We start from the raw sequence: 17,731 nt of genomic DNA on the forward strand, positions 1-17,731 counted from the left end.
GAGCCCCGCCGCCCCGCGAGCCGCCGCCCGACCCCGCCTCGCCGGAGCCACCTCGTCGAGGTACCGCGCCGATCTGCCGCCGGTATTTTTAAAAACTGTTCGGTTTTTTAGAAACCCTAGTTCATTTTTTAGATCGGTTCGCCGGTTTTTTCTCAGTTCTTCTAATTAGCGGATGTTCGTCCGTACGTTCGTTTAAACAAACGGTTTTGGCCCGTTAGTTACAGCTAACGAACGCTCGTTTGTTAGTCTGTTCATCAGGTTTCTTTTATCGGATTTATCTACGATTATTTTCGATCGTGATTTCTGATCCGATCTTAGTTTCTGTTTTTCTTTTCGCTCGTTAGTCAGAATCAGGCAATTCAAGCGCCTAGATCTTTGTCTCGAGACCCTCTTTCTGTTTAATCAACTTAAACAAGATTTTGGTACTGTACAATTTGACCTTAGTTCAGATTAGTAAATGGATCTTGTTTCTTTCGCCGTTTGAGTTTCGTTGCTTCGTTTGATTCGATTCTTTTTGCAAACCGGAGTTCTTAAGTTGAACTTTCTGGTCAACCTTTCTTATTTGAGTTTTTCTTGTGTATCCTTGCTTGTTGCTTATGTATGCTATTGTTTGTTTGCGATAGAATTCCTAGAGTGCGAAGCGTGTTACTACGAGTCCCTAGGATTCGCGGATCGTCAGCAAGGCAAGTAACACATTGATCATACTCTTTTCATACCCAATTTTTATGCATTAGTTCCAATCCTCAAACATTGCATGATTAGGATGTCATTAACTTGTGGGTTGGGAAGTAGTTATTGAGGTAGAACCTATTGCCCTGTTACTATCAAACCCTTGGGAGTTACTTCTACGCGTTGCTTATATTGCTATGCTATGCTCGTAGACGTGGTTTGGGTTTGAGTGAAATCCATGACAGATGTGAGATTGTTAATTAATGGTTCAACTTAAGGTGGCAACTTAAATAAACATCTGGGTGGATTGAGGCATCTGGGAACCCAGTGTTGTCTGTTTTTGGAAATCCCGGGGTACCCGTGTGATCTTCCTAAGGACCGCCACCCAGGCTCAAAGGGAACTGAGATGATTCATGCTAGAAACTTCTGTGTGCAGCCACAAGCTATTATGGGCTCTAGCATAGTTGAGTAAGTTATGTGAAGCTCTTGAAGAGGTGGATCAGCAGATAGTGGGTTTTGTAGGTTTGGTATGGTCTACCCGGAGTAGAGAGTTAATGTTTCTGAAAGACTATGTCTCGTTCATCCGTTTCTCAAACACCATGTAGTGCGAGAAATCCAACGGAGGCGATCGAGTCTTGTGGGGAAAAGTGCGCAAACCTCTGCAGAGTGTACAATCTAATCATGGTTAGCCGTGCCCCCGGTTAGTCTTGAGTATCTAGTACTTGTGTTATCACATGTATCTCATCACTTTTAATTAATATTGTTGGGTTGTTAACTACTTTAATTGGGATTGAGATGGGGGTACCTTCTTAATGTTTCAACCACCATGATAGTTAAATTTAAATCTATTCCTTTGTTGTAGGGAAAAATTGGCTTTTTGCAAAAACTATAACCATAGAGCTTTCCACCAGCCAAATATGCATGTAGTGATAGCATTATTCCATTCATGCTCTACTGTGTTATGTTGCCAGCATATTCCATGTGATGACCCGTTTTTGGGCTGCAACGTATTATGTTGCAGACATTTCAGACGAGGAGTAATGTTCGTTAGGTCGTTGCCGTGCAGCTCAGCTATGCCGTTGGAGTTGATGGACTCACTTTATCTTCCAAGCCTTCCGCTGTTATCATATTAGATGGCCTTAAGCCATATTATTGCAGTAAGTTCTCTCTTGTGACATTCGATGTAATAAGTGTGTGATTGCTACTCTGTTATAAATCCTTCGAGTACTGTGTGTGTCAGCATTACCGATCCAGGGATGACACTTAAGCACAGAGACTTGACCGTTTGAGGTCGGGTCGCTACAGCTGGTCAATGGTTTATTCTTATTTAATCTCAAACGTGATGTTACACATATTCATAGTGTGACTGCCAAAAGATGTAAGGTTGATAATGATAGTCCCACATACTTGTGGCACTGCCGCGTTGGTCACATTGGTGTCAAACGCATGAAGAAACTCCATGCAGATGGACTTTTGGAGTCTCTTGATTATGAATCATTTGACACGTGCGAACCATGCCTCATGGAAAAAATGACCAAGACTCCGTTCTCCGGAACAATGGAGCAAGTAACAACCTTATTGGAAATCATACATACTGATGTGTGCGGTCCAATGAGTGTTGAGGCTCGCGGTGGTTATCACTATGCTCTCACCCTCACGGATGACTTAAGTAGATATGGGTATGTCTACTTAATGAAACACAAGTCTGAGACCTTTGAAAAGTTCAAGGAATTTCAGAGTGAGGTTGAGAATCAACGTGACAGGAAAATCAAGTTCTTATGATCAGATTGTGGGGGAGAATATTTGAGCCACGAATTTGGCACACACTTAAGGAAATGTGGAATTGTTTCGCAACTCACGCCGCCTGGATCACCTCAGCATAATGGTGTGTCCGAACGTCGTAACCGCACTCTATTGGATATGGTGCAATCTATGACGTCTCTTACCGATCTACCGCTATCATTTTGGGGTTATGCTATAGAGACTGCCGCATTACTTTAAATAGGGCTCCGTCGAAACCCATTGAGACGACACCGTATGAATTGTGGTTTGGGAAGAAACCTAAGCTGCCATTTCTGAAAGTTTGCGGATGCGATTCTTATGTCAAGAAACTTCAACCTGAAAAGCTCGAACCCAAATCGAAAAAATGTGTCTTCATAGGATACCCTAAGGAAACTATTGGGTATACCTTCTACCTCAGATCCGAAGGCAAGATCTTTGTTTCCAAGAATGGATCCTTTCTAGAGAAAGAGTTTCTCTCGAAAGAAGTAAGTGGGAGGAAAGTAGAACTTGATGAAGTATTGCCTCTTGAACCGGAGAGTAGCGCAGCTCAAGAAAATGTTTCTGTGGTGCCTGCACCGACTAGAGAGGAAGTTAATGATGATGATCATGAAACTTCAGATCAAGTTGCTACTGAACTTCGTAGGTCCACAAGGACACGTTCCGCACCAGAGTGGCACGGCAACCCTGTCCTGGAAATCATGTTGTTAGACAATGGTGAACCTTCAAACTATGAAGAAGCAATGGCGGGCCCGAATTCCGACAAATGGCTTGAAGCCATGAAATCCGAGATAGGATCCATGTATGAAAACGAAGTATGGACTTTGATTGACTTGCCCGATGATCGGCGAGCCATAGAAAATAAATGGATCTTTAAGAAAAAGACAGACGCGGATGGTAATGTAACCATCTATAAGGCTCGGCTTGTCGCTAAGGGTTATCGACAAGTTCAAGGGGTTGACTACGATGAGACTTTATCACCCGTAGCAAAGCTGAAGTCCGTCTGAATCATGTTAGCATTTACCGCATTCTATGATTATGAGATATGGCAAATGGACATCAAAATGACATTCCTTAATGGTTTCCTTAAGGAAGAACTGTATATGATGCAGCCAGAAGGTTTTGTCGATCCTAAGAATGCTAACAAGGTGTGCAAGCTCCAATGCTCAATCTATGGGCTGGTGCAAGCATCTCGGAGTTGGAACATTCGATTTGATGAGATGATCAAAGCGTTTGGGTTTACGCATACTTATGGAGAAGTCTGTGTTTACAAGAAAGTGAGTGGGAGCTCTGTAGCATTTCTCATATTATATGTGGATGACATACTATTGATGGGAAATGATATAGAATTCTTGGAAAGCATAAAGGCCTAATTGAATAAGTGTTTTTCAATGAAGGACCTTGGAGAAGCTGCTTATATATTAGGCATCAAGATCTATAGAGATAGATTGAGACGCCTCATTGGTCTTTCACAAAGCACGTACCTTGACAAGATATTGAAGAAGTTCAATATGGATCAGTCCAAGAAGGGGTTCTTGCCTGTATTGCAAGGTGTGAGATTGAGCACGGCTCAATGCCCGACCACGGCAGAAGATAGAGAAAAGATGAGTGTCATCCCTATGCCTCGGCCATAGGGTCTACTATGTATGCCATGCTGTGTACCAGACCTGATGCAAACCTTGTCGTAAGTTTGGTAGGAAGGTATCAAAGTAATCCCGGCATGGAACACTGGACAACGGTCAAGAATATCCTGAAGTACCTGAAAAGGACTAAGGATATGTTTCTCATTTATGGAGGTGACGAAGAGCTCGTCGTAAAGGGTTACGTCGATGCTAGCTTTGACACAGATCTGGATGACTCCAAGTCACAAACCGGATACGTGTATATTTTGAATGGTGGGGCCGTCAGCTGGTGTAGTTGCAAGCAAAGCGTTGTGGCGGGATCTACATGTGAAACGGAGTACATTGCAGCCTCGGAGGCAGCACATGAAGCAATCTGGATGAAGGAGTTCATTATCGACCTAGGAGTTATTCCTAATGCGTCAGGCCCAATGACTCTCTTCTGTGACAACACTGGAGCCATTGCCCTTGCCAAGGAGCCCAGGTTTCACAAGAAGACCAGGCATATCAAGCGTCGCTTCAACTCCATTCGTGAAAATGTTCAAGATGGATACATAGAGATTTGTAAAGTGCATACGGACCTGAATGTCGTAGATCCGTTGACTAAACCTCTTCCACGAGCAAAACATGATCAACACCAGAACTCTATGGGTGTTCGATTCATCACAATGTAACTAGAATATTGACTCTAGTGCAAGTGGGAGACTGTTGGAAATATGCCCTAGAGGCAATAATAAAATGGTTATTATTATATTTCCTTGTTCATGATAATTGTCTATTGTTCATGCTATAATTGTGTTATCCGGAAATCATAATACATGTGTGAATACATAGACCACAACATGTCCCTAGTGAGCCTCTAGTTGACTAGCTCGTTGATCAATAGATGGTTACGGTTTCCTGCCCATGGACATTGGATGTCGTTGATAACAGGATCACATCATTAGGAGAATGATGTGATGGACAAGGCCCAATCCTAAGCCTAGCACAAGATCGTGTAGTTCGTATGCTAAAGCTTTTCTAATGCCAAGTATCTTTTCCTTAGACCATGAGATTGTGCAACTCCCGGATACCGTAGGAATGCTTTGGGTGTGCCAAATGTCACAACGTAACTGGGTGTCTATAAAGGTGCACTATGGGTATCTTCGAAAGTATTTGTTGGGTTGGCACGAATCGAGACTGGGATTTGTCACTCCGTATGACGGAGAGGTATCTCTGGGCCCACTCGGTAAGACATCATCGTAATGAGATCAATGTGACTAAGGGGTTGGTCACGTGATGATGTGTTACAGAATGAGTAAAGAGACTTGCCATACGAGATTGAACAAGGTATCGGTATACCGACAATCGAATCTCGGGCAAGTGCTATACTGGTAGACAAAGGGAATCGTATACGGGATTGATTGAATCCTTGACATCGTGGTTCATCCGATGAGATCATCATGGAACATGTGGGAGCCAACATGGGTATCCAGATCCCGCTGTTGGTTATTGGCCGGAGAGATGTCTCGGTCATGTCTGCATAGTTCCCGAACCCGTAGGGTCTACACACTTAAGGTTCGGTGACGCTAGAGTTATAATGGGAATTGTATGTGGTTACCGAAACTTGTTCAGAGTCCCGTATGAGATCCTGGACGTCACGGGGAGTTCCGGAATGGTCCGGAGGTGAAGATTTATATATGGGAAGTCCAGTTTCAGTCACCGGAAAGGTTTCGGGGTTTATCGGTATTGTACCGGGACCACCGAAGGGGTTCCGGGGGTCCACCAGTAGGGTCCATGAGGGAGTCCTGGATTAGGGGGTGTTCGGATAGCCGGACTATACCTTCAGCCGGACTCCTGGACTATGAAGATACAAGATTGAAGACTTCGTCCCGTGTCCGGGAGGGACCTTCCTTGGTGTGGAAGGCAAGCTTGGCGATACGGATATGTAGATCTCCTACCATTGTAACCGACTCTATGTAACCCTAACCCTATCCCGTGTCTATATAAACCAGAGGATTTTAGTCCGTAGGACAACATACACATCAACAATCATACCATAGGCTAGCTTCTAGGGTTTAGCCTCTTCGATCTCGTGGTAGATCTACTCTTGTACTACCCATATCATCAATATTAATCAAGCAGGACGTAGGGTTTTACCTCCATCGAGAGGGCCCGAACCTGGGTAAAACTTCGTGTCCCTTGCCACCTGTTACCATCCGTCCTAGACGCATAGTTCGGGACCCCCTACCCGAGATCCGCCGGTTTTGACACCGACATTGGTGCTTTCATTGAGAGTTCCTCTGTGTCATCGCCATCAGGCTCGATGGCTCCTACGATCATCAATAGCGATGCAGTCCAGGGTGAGACCTTCCTCCCCGGACAGATCTTCATTTTCGGCGGCTTCGCACTGCGGGCCAATTCGCTTGGCCGTCTGGAGCAGATCGAAAGCTACGCCCCCGGCTGTTAGGTCAGATTTGGAAGTTTAAACTACACGGCTGACATCCGCGGGGACTTGATCTTCGACGGATTCGAGCCACTGCCGAGCACGCCGCACTATCACGATGAGCATGATCTAGCTCTGCCGCCGAACAGTGCCCTGGAGGCCGCACCCGCATCGGCTTTGACTCTTAATTCGGAGCCAACCGCGCCGATCGAGGATGGTTGGTTGGACGCCGCCTCGGGGGCTGCGATCCCAACGGCGATTGAGCCGAACACCAGCCCTGCACTCCGCGAGACTCATGATTCCAAGGAGTCGGACTCCTCTCTGGACTCCGAACCTTTCGCGCCTCTGCCAATCGAATCCGATTGGGCACCGATCATGGAGTTTACTGCCGCGGACATCTTTCAGCACTCGCCCTTTGGCAATATTATAAAATCACTAAAGTCTCTCTCTTTATCAGGAGAGCCCTGGCCGGACTACGGTCAGCGATATTGGGATGCGGACGATGAAGAAATTCAAAGCCCACCCACCACCCACTTTGTAGCCACTGTCGGCAATTTAACCGACATGCTCGACTTCGACTCCGAAGACATCGACGGTATGGACGCCGATGAAGGAGATGATGAAGAACCAGCGCCTATTGGGCCCTGGAACGCCACCTCGTCATATGACGTATACATGGTGGACGCACCAAAAGATGACGACGAGGAGCGGAAGGACGCACCGAAGGCTTGTTCCCTCGAAAAGCAGTCAAAGCGGCGACGCAAGCGCCGCCCCGAATCCCGCCTCGACAGAAATAGCGATCACACAGACCCAACGCTGGAGCAGGGCGAACCGCTGCCAGACGACGGCAATCTGGATAATCAAACAGAACAAACAAACCCTATCAAGGATAATGGTCTGGACGACATAACACCGGACAAACACCCGGAGCAACAGACTGCCCGTAAAAGTCTTGTTGCCACCGCGAGGAGCCTGAAAAAGCAGAAACAAAGGCTCAAGGCCGTGCAAGACACACTCCAATTCAGATGGAGTAAAATACTCAGCACTGCAGCAAGGTACGGCGACAAAGGCCCCTCCAAAAGCTACCCAAAGCGGAAGCTGCTACCCGAATTCGATGAGGAGGCCTCAGAACCCCCACAACCAAATATCAAAGCAGCCACCTGTCCGGATAGACGACCCCTCTACCAACACAGAGCGGCATACAACGCCGCTCACAATACAATACGTGACCCATGCGAGGGCTCGCACCCAAAGGACGGCGCAACCAGATCCATCTATGGACCACGCAAGCGCGCCCCAACATACAATGCAACACAACAAGCATCCGAACAACGCGGTACACCCAGCTACAGGGGTGCCGCACACCCCCTATGTTTCACCGATGAGGTGCTGGACCATGAATTTCCAGAGGGATTCAAGCCCGTAAACATAGAGGCATACGACGGAACAATAGACCCCGGGGTCTGGATTGAGGACTACATCCTTCATATCCATATGGCTCGAGGAGATGATCTCCACGCCATCAAGTACCTACCCCTCAAACTCAAAGGGCCAGCTCGTCACTGGCTCAAAGGCCTCCCTGAAAGCTCCATTGGAAGTTGGGAAGAGCTCGAAGACGCTTTTCGGGCAAATTTTCAAGGGACATATGTCCGACCTCCGGATGCGGACGATTTGAGTCATATAACTCAACAGCCCGGAGAGTCAGCCCGAAAGCTTTGGAACAGGTTTCTTATTAAAAAGAACCAGATTGTCGATTGTCCGGACGCCGAAGCCTTAGCAGCTTTCAAGCATAGCGTCCCTGACGAATGGCTCGCCAGACACCTCGGACAAAATAAGCTGAGAACGATGGCCGCATTAACAAACCTCATGACCCGCTTTTGCGCGGGGGAGGACAGCTGGCTAGCCAGATGTAGCACCAGCGACCCCAGTACATCTGAAGTTAGAGATGGAAACGGGAAATCACGGTGCAACAACAATAACAAACGCCGGAATAAAGAAGACAGCACGAAGGGCACGGCAGTAAATGCTAGATTCAAAAGCTCTCGGCCAGGTCAAAAGCCGCCCCCTAAAGGCACCAGGGACGAACTGTCCAGCCTCAATAAAATTCTGGACCAAGTATGTCAGATTCATAGTACCCCTGGTAAATCTGCTAATCATACCCCACAGAGAATGTTGGGTCTTCAAGCAGTTCGGCAAGCTCAACGCTGTACACAAGGGGGAGGATACACCAAGTGAAGACGAGGACGAGCCCCCCAAGCAAGACATGGGGGAACAAAAGCAATTTCCACCAGAAGTCAAAACAGTAAACGTGTTACACGTAATCAAGGAAAAAAACAAGGCGGCACTCCCAAGAAAGTATACCCAAGTGCCTATCACCAAGAAGTCCTGCCACTGGACATCCCAACCGATCACTTTCGACCATCGCGATTACTCAGCAGGTATCCGACACGCAGGATGGGCTACCCTGGTATTAGACCCAGTAATTGGCGGATATCACTTCACAAGGGTCTTGATGGACGGCGGCAGTAGCCTAAACCTAATATATCAGGATACGATCCGCGGGATGGGGCTAGACCCAACACAAATTCGCCATAGCAATACTACCTTTAAAGGAGTAACGCCAGGCCCAGGGGCTAGTTGTACGGGCTCCCTCCTCCTGTAAGTTACATTCGGCTCCCCCGATAACTTCCGTCGCGAGCATTTAACTTTCCACATCGCTCCGTTTCAAAGTGGCTACCAAGCACTGCTCGGACGCAAAGCTTTCGCTCGCTTTAATGCAATACCACACTACGCCTCCCTCACACTCAAGATGCCCGGTCCACGTGGCATCATTACAGTGCACGGAAATATCAAGCGATCTCTGCGCGCCGAAGAGAGTGAGGCTGCCTTGGCCGCAGCATACTAAAGGCGCCCGGACAAACGAAAGCATCCAATAGGTCGTCAAGACCTCAGATACAACCAATCACGTCCGGCGCCGCTATTTATACGGAAATAAGTGGTCACACCCCTATTTGTCAATACAAGGGGCTCAACGCGCGCAGACAAGTGGCAATTTCTTATCATCTTGAACTATACATGGTTTCTTTAAAAACTATCCTTTTGCATGACAACTTTTTCACTTAACTTCCTCTCTTTTACAGACGATCATCATGCTACACCCGTCCAAGATACGGCACAACGGAGACACAGGCGCAGACGTGCAGCAGGGACCCGCTCCAAGGATTCTTTTTAGATTAAGACCCTGCGTAAACCTTTTTTACTGTCTCTTGTTGATACATATCCACCGTTGAGAAGGATGCTGACGTCTTGGCATGTGGCCATGCCAGAACAATGCACGTACCTAGACACACGGGGCTTCTTACAAAGGCCACTATTTAGGCCCGGTTTATACCATAAAGACCGAATACCTTAGGGAGTATTCGGCGTCGCGAGTTTGGCCCTATATGCATCAGCTCCGAATCATTGTCTTTGGTCAAATGTTGGGTTTGCCCGGCTCCTGTATTTTGGTGCCTTACGTTCCGCCTTGCCGGCTAAGGTAGCACCAGGAGAACTACTCGATTGTGCCCTGGTTCATCCGGACGAGCACCTCAGTAGAGAAAGCCGAAAACTGACTGTCATGATATAGCGTGAGACTGGTCAACCACTCGATGACCTGTGGGAATGTTAGAATTCCTTCGCCTTAACGAAGGGCCGTTTCCCGGCCAGGCATGTATGCACCCCGATATCGGGAGAGTGCGGAGCCACCAGGGGCTATCTAGTAGCCCCACTCTCAAACTCCTATGGCTAAGTGAAAGTGCTAAAGCATTATAGTCCGGTTGCCTCGCTCGCTCCGCTGTCACCTCCTTAATAGGACCAAGACATTGGGTTAAGTGTGAATGCGTGTTTTTGCGAGCACCTCCGCATTATATGCGTGAGGGTTGAAGCCGACGGCTGCAATCTTTCAGGTTATACACATGTATACATAAACGGCCGCCCAGGAGGCATCATATTACTTTCAGGCAAGAGTATAAAAATAGCCTTATAAAAATTTATAAAAGCATTTAGCTTACAACGAGATTACATATCACTCAAACATAATATTTTTTGAGCGCTGGGTCTCTATCAAACGGGCACCCTCAAGAACTTCTTCAAACTAGTGCTCGACAGCCTTTCGACCTATAGCCGAATCCCGCGTTGCAACATTGGTAGCATCCATCTCCGCCCAATATGCCTTAACACGGGCAAAGGCCATACGTGCGCCCTCTATGCACGCCGACCTCCTCATCGCATCAATGCGCGACACCACATCAAGGACCTGCTGCACCAAGCTGAAATAGCTGTTCGGTTTTGACCTTCCCGGCCACAGCTGATCCACAACAGACCTCATAGAGAGTCCGGACAACCTGTTTAGTTCGGCCCATTCGACTAATTGGTCGGTCAATGAAAGTGGACGCTCGGGAGAATGGAATTGTCTCCAAAACAACCGGTCTACTCCATGATCTGTCTGACCCTGGAAGTACTTGGCCGCAACGGCAGCGCTCGCCGCCAAATCCATATACACATCCTCCGAACTCCACAGCCGATCCAGAGGGGCATACCGTGGATCTCCGAATTTCCTCCACAACATAAAGGATTTCCCAGCTACAATATCCCCGGCTTCCCGCAGCTCCTCCTTCTTTTCCCTCATAGCAGAGCGGAGATCCTTTTTCGTCGTAGCAGCCTTTCAAGGTCCGATGCCTTCGCTTGGTTTTCTTTTTCAAGAACCCGGCAACGGTCGGCGGCGGCTTTTAATTCTATAGCCATCTTGGCCATCTTGTCTCGGGTTTCGCCATGCGCGGCCTTCTCGGCTTGCAACTCTTCGGCCACCTTCACAGCAGCCGCATTGCCCAACCTCGCTTGTTCCCTGGATCGGGCAAGTTCTGCCCGCAAGGCTTCAACAGTGGCAGCTCCATCTGCAGTCACAATATATTAAAGATACTGGCATCATGCTGCTCTTCCTATTGTGGCGTCTACCAGATAATGACACTTACCCTGTGCCTCGTCAAGCCTTTTGTTAATAAGCTCGATATCGGCGTCTGCCGCATCCAACTGCCGTTCTAAATGGGCAAACTCGCTAGTCCGGCTAGCCACTGGAGCTTCCATCACCTGCACATAGAGGCAGTATGGTTATTACCTGGGAATATGATCCTCTGTTCGTCGTCGTTTCCGACAACAACCAGAGTCTCAGGGGCTACTATCTACACAGGGCACACCTAGCATGTGCAGGACTATCATACATTCTTGTACGTACCTCAAAGCCTGTCAGTAGACTCATAAAAGCTTCATGCAATCCGCTTTCGGCGGACGATATTCTCTCCATCACCGTATTCATCAGCACACGGTGTTCATCTAAGATGGCCGCTCGCCCCACCAACTCCCTCAGAACATCCGATCGCACACTAGACGGTGTCGGACTCTTTTGTCTGCTCTCTTCGGGAGCCGGGCGTTGGGAGCTTCGGGGGTCAACGGGATTATCTTTTGGCCTCACCGGACTCAGAGAGGCCCTCCGCGACGACACTTCAGGGTCGCCCGCTTCCGGAGTGGAGGAGTCCGGAGGAGGCGTTTCGCTCTCCATCATCTCTGGAAGAAGATCCCCCGAAGATGAGCTCATTTGAGAGGGGCTAAGGCCCGAACTACGAAAATATATGCAGTGGTTATCTTCTCAGAAGAAAAAGATGGCATATCTATACTATTAAAGTATTTCGGGTCACTTACGACTCGCGGGAGAATTGATCCCCACGCGGACTTTGTGCGGCAACGGCGCCCCCCAAAGTAGGACCCTCTGTGGGAGACTTCTTCTCCCGTTTGGAAGCTTCGGCTTCCGAATCCCCAGGCGCAATCCTTTTCCTCTTCTGGTCGCCTTCCCTCATGGAGATGCTCGCTCCCTCAGCTAGAATGGGCAGCGTTGGGGGCCCGCGTCCGCCCGCGTTATCCTCCATAGTATCTTCCTTCAAGGGCTCCGGGCAAGGTGCGGTCCGGAGCATCTTTTCCAATACCTGATTTTCCAAACCCTCAGGGAGGGGGGCCGAACACCGAATCAACTTCGCCTTTGTTAGCCAGTCCTGGTCAAAAAGCAAACTGTCAGAAATAACTTCGTAACAAAGGAGAGATAGTATGTTCGGCCGGAAGATGCCTTACTTGTTTGGCGGCGCGGTTAGTACTCAGACCCACGTCCTCGGAGATTTCCGGACACTCCACCTGAGGTCCGAAGAATGGCTTGTACATCTCCTCGTGCGTCAGGCCGAGAAAACTTTGAATGACGCACGGTCCCTCGGGATTGAACTCCCATAGGCGAAGAGGCTGGCGTTTGCAAGGCTGGACTTGATGAACCAGCATAACTTGTATTACCGCGACCAAACTGAAATCTCCATTGAAGAGATCTCGAATGCGGCTTTGCAGTATAGGCACGTCCTTGGCTGGCCCCCACCTCAGACCTCTGCTAATCCATGCCATCAGTTGTGATGGAGGGCCCGAGCGGAAAACAGGGGCGGCTGCCCACTTGGCACTTCTAGGAGCCGTGATGTAGAACCACTCCTATTGCCACAATTCAGACACCTCTGGGATGGAACCTTTGGGCCACGGAGCTCCCGTCATCTTGCGTATTGAGGCACCTCCACACGCTGCATGTTGCCCCTCGATCATCTTCGGCTTCACTTCAAAGGTCTTGAGCCAGAGGCCAAAGTGAGGGGTGACCCGGAGGAAGGCCTCGCACACGACAATGAATGTCGTGATATGAAGAAAGGAGTCCGGAGCTAGATCATGGAAGTCTAGCCCGTAATAAAACATCAGACCCCTGACGAACGGATCCAAAGCAAGGCCTAGACCTCGGAGGAAGTGGGAGACAAACACGACGTTCTCGTTGGGTTCGGGGGTGGGAACGGCCTGCCCTTGGGGAGGCAGCCGATGCAAAATCTCGGCGGTCAGATATCTGGCCTCCCTCAACTTCTTGATGTCTTCTTCCGTGACGGAGGAAGGCATCCATCAGCCTTGAAGGCTAGATCTGGACATGACTGGAGGTTCGGAGCACCTGACCTAAACTTCGGGCGTTTGGGCTTGAGGTGGGGGAAGGATTCGATTGAGCACGGGAGGGAAAAATAAAAGCCTTGTCCCCTTTATAAAGAGGGTGAATATCAAGCGTCGTCTCCGTGTCCATTTGGACTTGCCTATAATCTAGGAGTCCTAGAAGCGGTTGGGTTACCCACGCCTGTATTGATGAGAATCCCGGGATAAGGGGACATGATCTCTGCTTTAACAAGACGTGCCAAGGAAACCGCCTCGCATAACGCGCTGAGGTGGGATAATAAAACGACTCAGATAAAGGCTTGGCCGTGGTGTGACACGCTATGGAATACGTCAGCAGATTAGATTGGTGTAAATATTATTCTCTCTATGGCAATATGTGAAAACTTATTTTGCAGAGCCGGACACTATTTTCGTGTTCAAAACCTTCTATGAAGTACTTGGAGGAGGAACCCGCCTTGCAATGCCGAAGACAATCTGCGCGCCAGACTCGTCGTCATTGAAGCCTGGTTCAGGGGCTACTAAGGGAGTCCTAGATTAGGGGGTGTTCGGATAGCCGGACTATACCTTCAGCCGGACTCCTGGACTATGAAGATACAAGATTGAAGACTTCGTCCCGTGTCCGGGAGGGACCTTCCTTGGCGTGGAAGGCAAGCTTGGCGATACGGATATGTAGATCTCCTACCATTGTAACCGACTCTATGTAACCCTAACCCTATCCGGTGTCTATATAAACCGGAGGGTTTAGTCCGTAGGACAACATACACATCAACAATCATACCATAGGCTAGCTTCTAGGGTTTAGCCTCTTCGATCGTGTGGTAGATCTACTCTTGTACTACCCATATCATCAATATTAATCAAGTAGGACGTAGGGTTTTACCTCCATCGAGAGGGCCTGAACCTGGGTAAAACTTCGTGTCCCTTGCCTCCTGTTACCATCCGGCCTAGACGCATAGTTCGGGACCCCCTACCCGAGATCCGCCGGTTTTGACACCGACAGTCCACCTGCCCCGAAGGACCTAATGGGCTGTAGTTGGGTGGGAACCAGCCCCTTAGTGGGCTGGTGCGCCCCCAAGGGCCCAAGGCGCCTAGGGTTGGAAATCCTAGGGGGGTGTTGCCCCCCCCCCGGGGGGGGGGGGCGCCCCCCCTAGTTGGAAACCCTAAGGGGGACGCTGCCCCCCCGAGGGGCCGGCCCCCTCTCCCCTTCCCCCTATAAATAGTGGGGGTGGTGGGTGGGCAACCGCACCCCTTCTCCTAGCGCAGCCCTCCCCCCTTCCTGCACCTTCTCCTCCTCCGTAGCGCTTAGCGAAGTTCTGCCGAAGAACCATGAGCTCCACCGCCACCACGTCGTCGTGCTACCGGAGCTCTCCCTCAACCTCTCCTCCCCCTTGCTGGATCAAGAAGGAGGATACATCCCCGGGCTGTACGTGTGTTGAACGCGGAGGCCCCGTCATTCGACGCTTACATCGGAATCAACCGCGATCTGAATCGCTACGAGTACGACTCCTTCATCCGCGTTCTTGTAACGCTTCCGCATCGCGATCTTCAAAGGTATGAAGATGCACTCCCCTCTCATTGCTAGTAAACTCCATAGATTGATCTTGGTGATGCATAGATTTTTTTTTAATTTCTGCAACGATCCCCAACAAAGAAATTATGCTGAAAAAAGCAAAAAGCATTGGGAACAGCTCTGGCAATAATTTCAAGAATCAGATGAGTGGTGGGGCTTGTCAGCATAATGTTGGTGAAGACAGAAGCAGAAATGACATGTTTAGCAGACAGGTTTGTGGGAAATGCAAAGATCCAAGACACCTCACCTGAGACCGCAAAGTTGGTCATTGTTTGATCTGTGGTAGAGATAATCACATCACTGGAGACTGTAACATGTTGAAACACATGAAACAAGTGCCCAAATATGTTGGATATGCTGCAAAGGGTTTAAAAGTGTTGTTGGTGTTGGAAATATTCCCTGGAGGCAATAATAAAGTGGTTATTATTATATTTCCGTGTTCATGATAATTGTCTATTGTTCGTGCTATAATTGTATTAACCGAAAACCGTAATACATGTGTGAATACATAGATCGTAATATGTACCTAGTAAGCCTCTAGTTGACTAGCTCGTTGATCAATAGATGGTCATGGTTTCCTGACCATGGACATTGGATGTCATTGATAACGGGATCACATCATTAGGAGAATGATGTGATGGACAAGACCCAATCCTAAGCGTAGCACAAGATCGTGTAGTTCGTCTGCTAAAGCTTTTCTAATGTCAAGTATCATTTCCTTAGACCATGAGATTGTGCAACTTCCGGATACCGTAGGAATGCTTTGGGTGTACCAAATGTCACAACATAACTGGGTGGCTATAAAGGTGCACTACAGGTATCTCCAAAAGTGTCTGTTGGGTTGGCACGAATCGAGACTGGGATTTGTCACTCTGTATGACGGAGAGGTATCTCTGGGCCCACTCAGTAATGCATCATCATAATGAGCTCAATGCGACTAAGGAGTTAGCCACAGGATCATGCATTATGGAACAAGTAAAGAGACTTGCCAGTAACGAGATTGAATGAGGTATAGAGATACCGACGATCGAATCTCGGGCACGTAACATGGCGATAGACAAAGGGAATTGTATACGGGATTGATTGAATCTCCGACATCGTGGTTCTTCCGATAAGATCATCGTGGAACATGTGGGAGCCAACATGGGTATCCAGATCCCGCTGTTGGTTATTGGCCGGAGAGATGTCTCGGTCATGTCTGTATGGTTCCCGAACCCGTAGGGTCCATACACTTAAGGTTCGATGACGCTAGGGTTATAGGGAAAGTATGTACGTGGTTACCGAATGTTGTTCGGAATCCCGGATTAGATCCCGAACATCACGAGGAGTTCCGGAATGGTCCGGAGATAAAAAAATTATATATAGGAAGTGAGGATTTGGACACCGGAAGTGTTCCGGGCATCATCGGTAATGTACCGGGACCACCGGAAGGGTTCCGGGGGTCCACCGGGAGGGGCCACCAGCCCCGGAGGCTTGCATGGGCCAAGAGTGGGAAGGGACCAGCCCCTGAGTGGGCTAGTGCGCCTCCCACCAAGGCCCAAGGCGCATCACAAGGGAAGAGGGGAAACCCTAGGCGCAGATGGGCCTAAGGCCCGTCCTAGGGCGCGCCCCCCTCAATCCCATCTAGGGCTGCCCCCTAGGGTGGGAACCCTAGAGGGGGCGCAACCCCCTCCCCTCCTCCTATATATAGTGGGAGTTTTGGGGCTGCCATACACGAAAGTCTCTCTCTTTCTCGGTGCAGCCCTACCTCTCCACCTCCTCGTCTTTCATAGTGCTTGGCGAAGCCCTGCTGGAGAACCGCGATGGTCCACCACCACCATGCCGCCGTGCTGCTGCTGGAGTTATCTTCCCCAACCTCTCCCTCTTCCTTGCTGGATCAAGGTGCGGAGACGTCACCGGGCTGCACGTGTGTTGAACGCGGAGGCGCCGTTGTTCGGTGCTTAGATTGGAATCGACCGCGATCTGAATCACTGCGTGTACGACTCCATCAACCATGTTCTTGTAATGTTTCCGCTTAGCGATCTTCAAGGGTATGAAGATGCACTCCCTCTCTCTCGTTGCTAGTATCTCCTAGTTTGATCTTGGTGACACGTAGGATTTTTTTTGAATTATTGCTACGTTCCCCAACAATGGCATAATGAGCTAGGTTTATGCGTAGATTCTATGCACGAGTAGAACACAAAGCAGTTGTGGGCGATGATTTGTTCAATTTGCTTACCGTTACTAGTCTTATCTTGATTCGGCGGCATTGTGGGATGAAGCAGCCCGGACCGACCTTACACGTACGCTTACGTGAGACTGGTTCCACCGACTGACATGCACTTGATGCATAAGGTGGCTGGCGGGTGTCTGTCTCTCCCACTTTAGTTGGATCGGATTCGATGAAAAGGGTCCTTATGAAGGGTAAATAGCAATTGGCATATCACCGTTGTGGTTTTGCATAGGTAAGAAACGTTCTTGCTAGAAACCTATAGCAGCCACGTAAAACATGCAACAACAATCAGAGGACGTCTAACTTGTTTTTGCAGGGTATGCTATGTGATGTGATATGGCCAAAAGGATGTGATGAATGATATATGTGATGTATGAGATTGATCATGTTCTTGTAATAGGAATCACGACTTGCAT

Source organism: Triticum aestivum, chromosome 1A (genome assembly GCF_018294505.1).
Source record: "Triticum aestivum cultivar Chinese Spring chromosome 1A, IWGSC CS RefSeq v2.1, whole genome shotgun sequence".
In the NCBI taxonomy this organism is placed as follows: Eukaryota; Viridiplantae; Streptophyta; class Magnoliopsida; order Poales; family Poaceae; genus Triticum; species Triticum aestivum.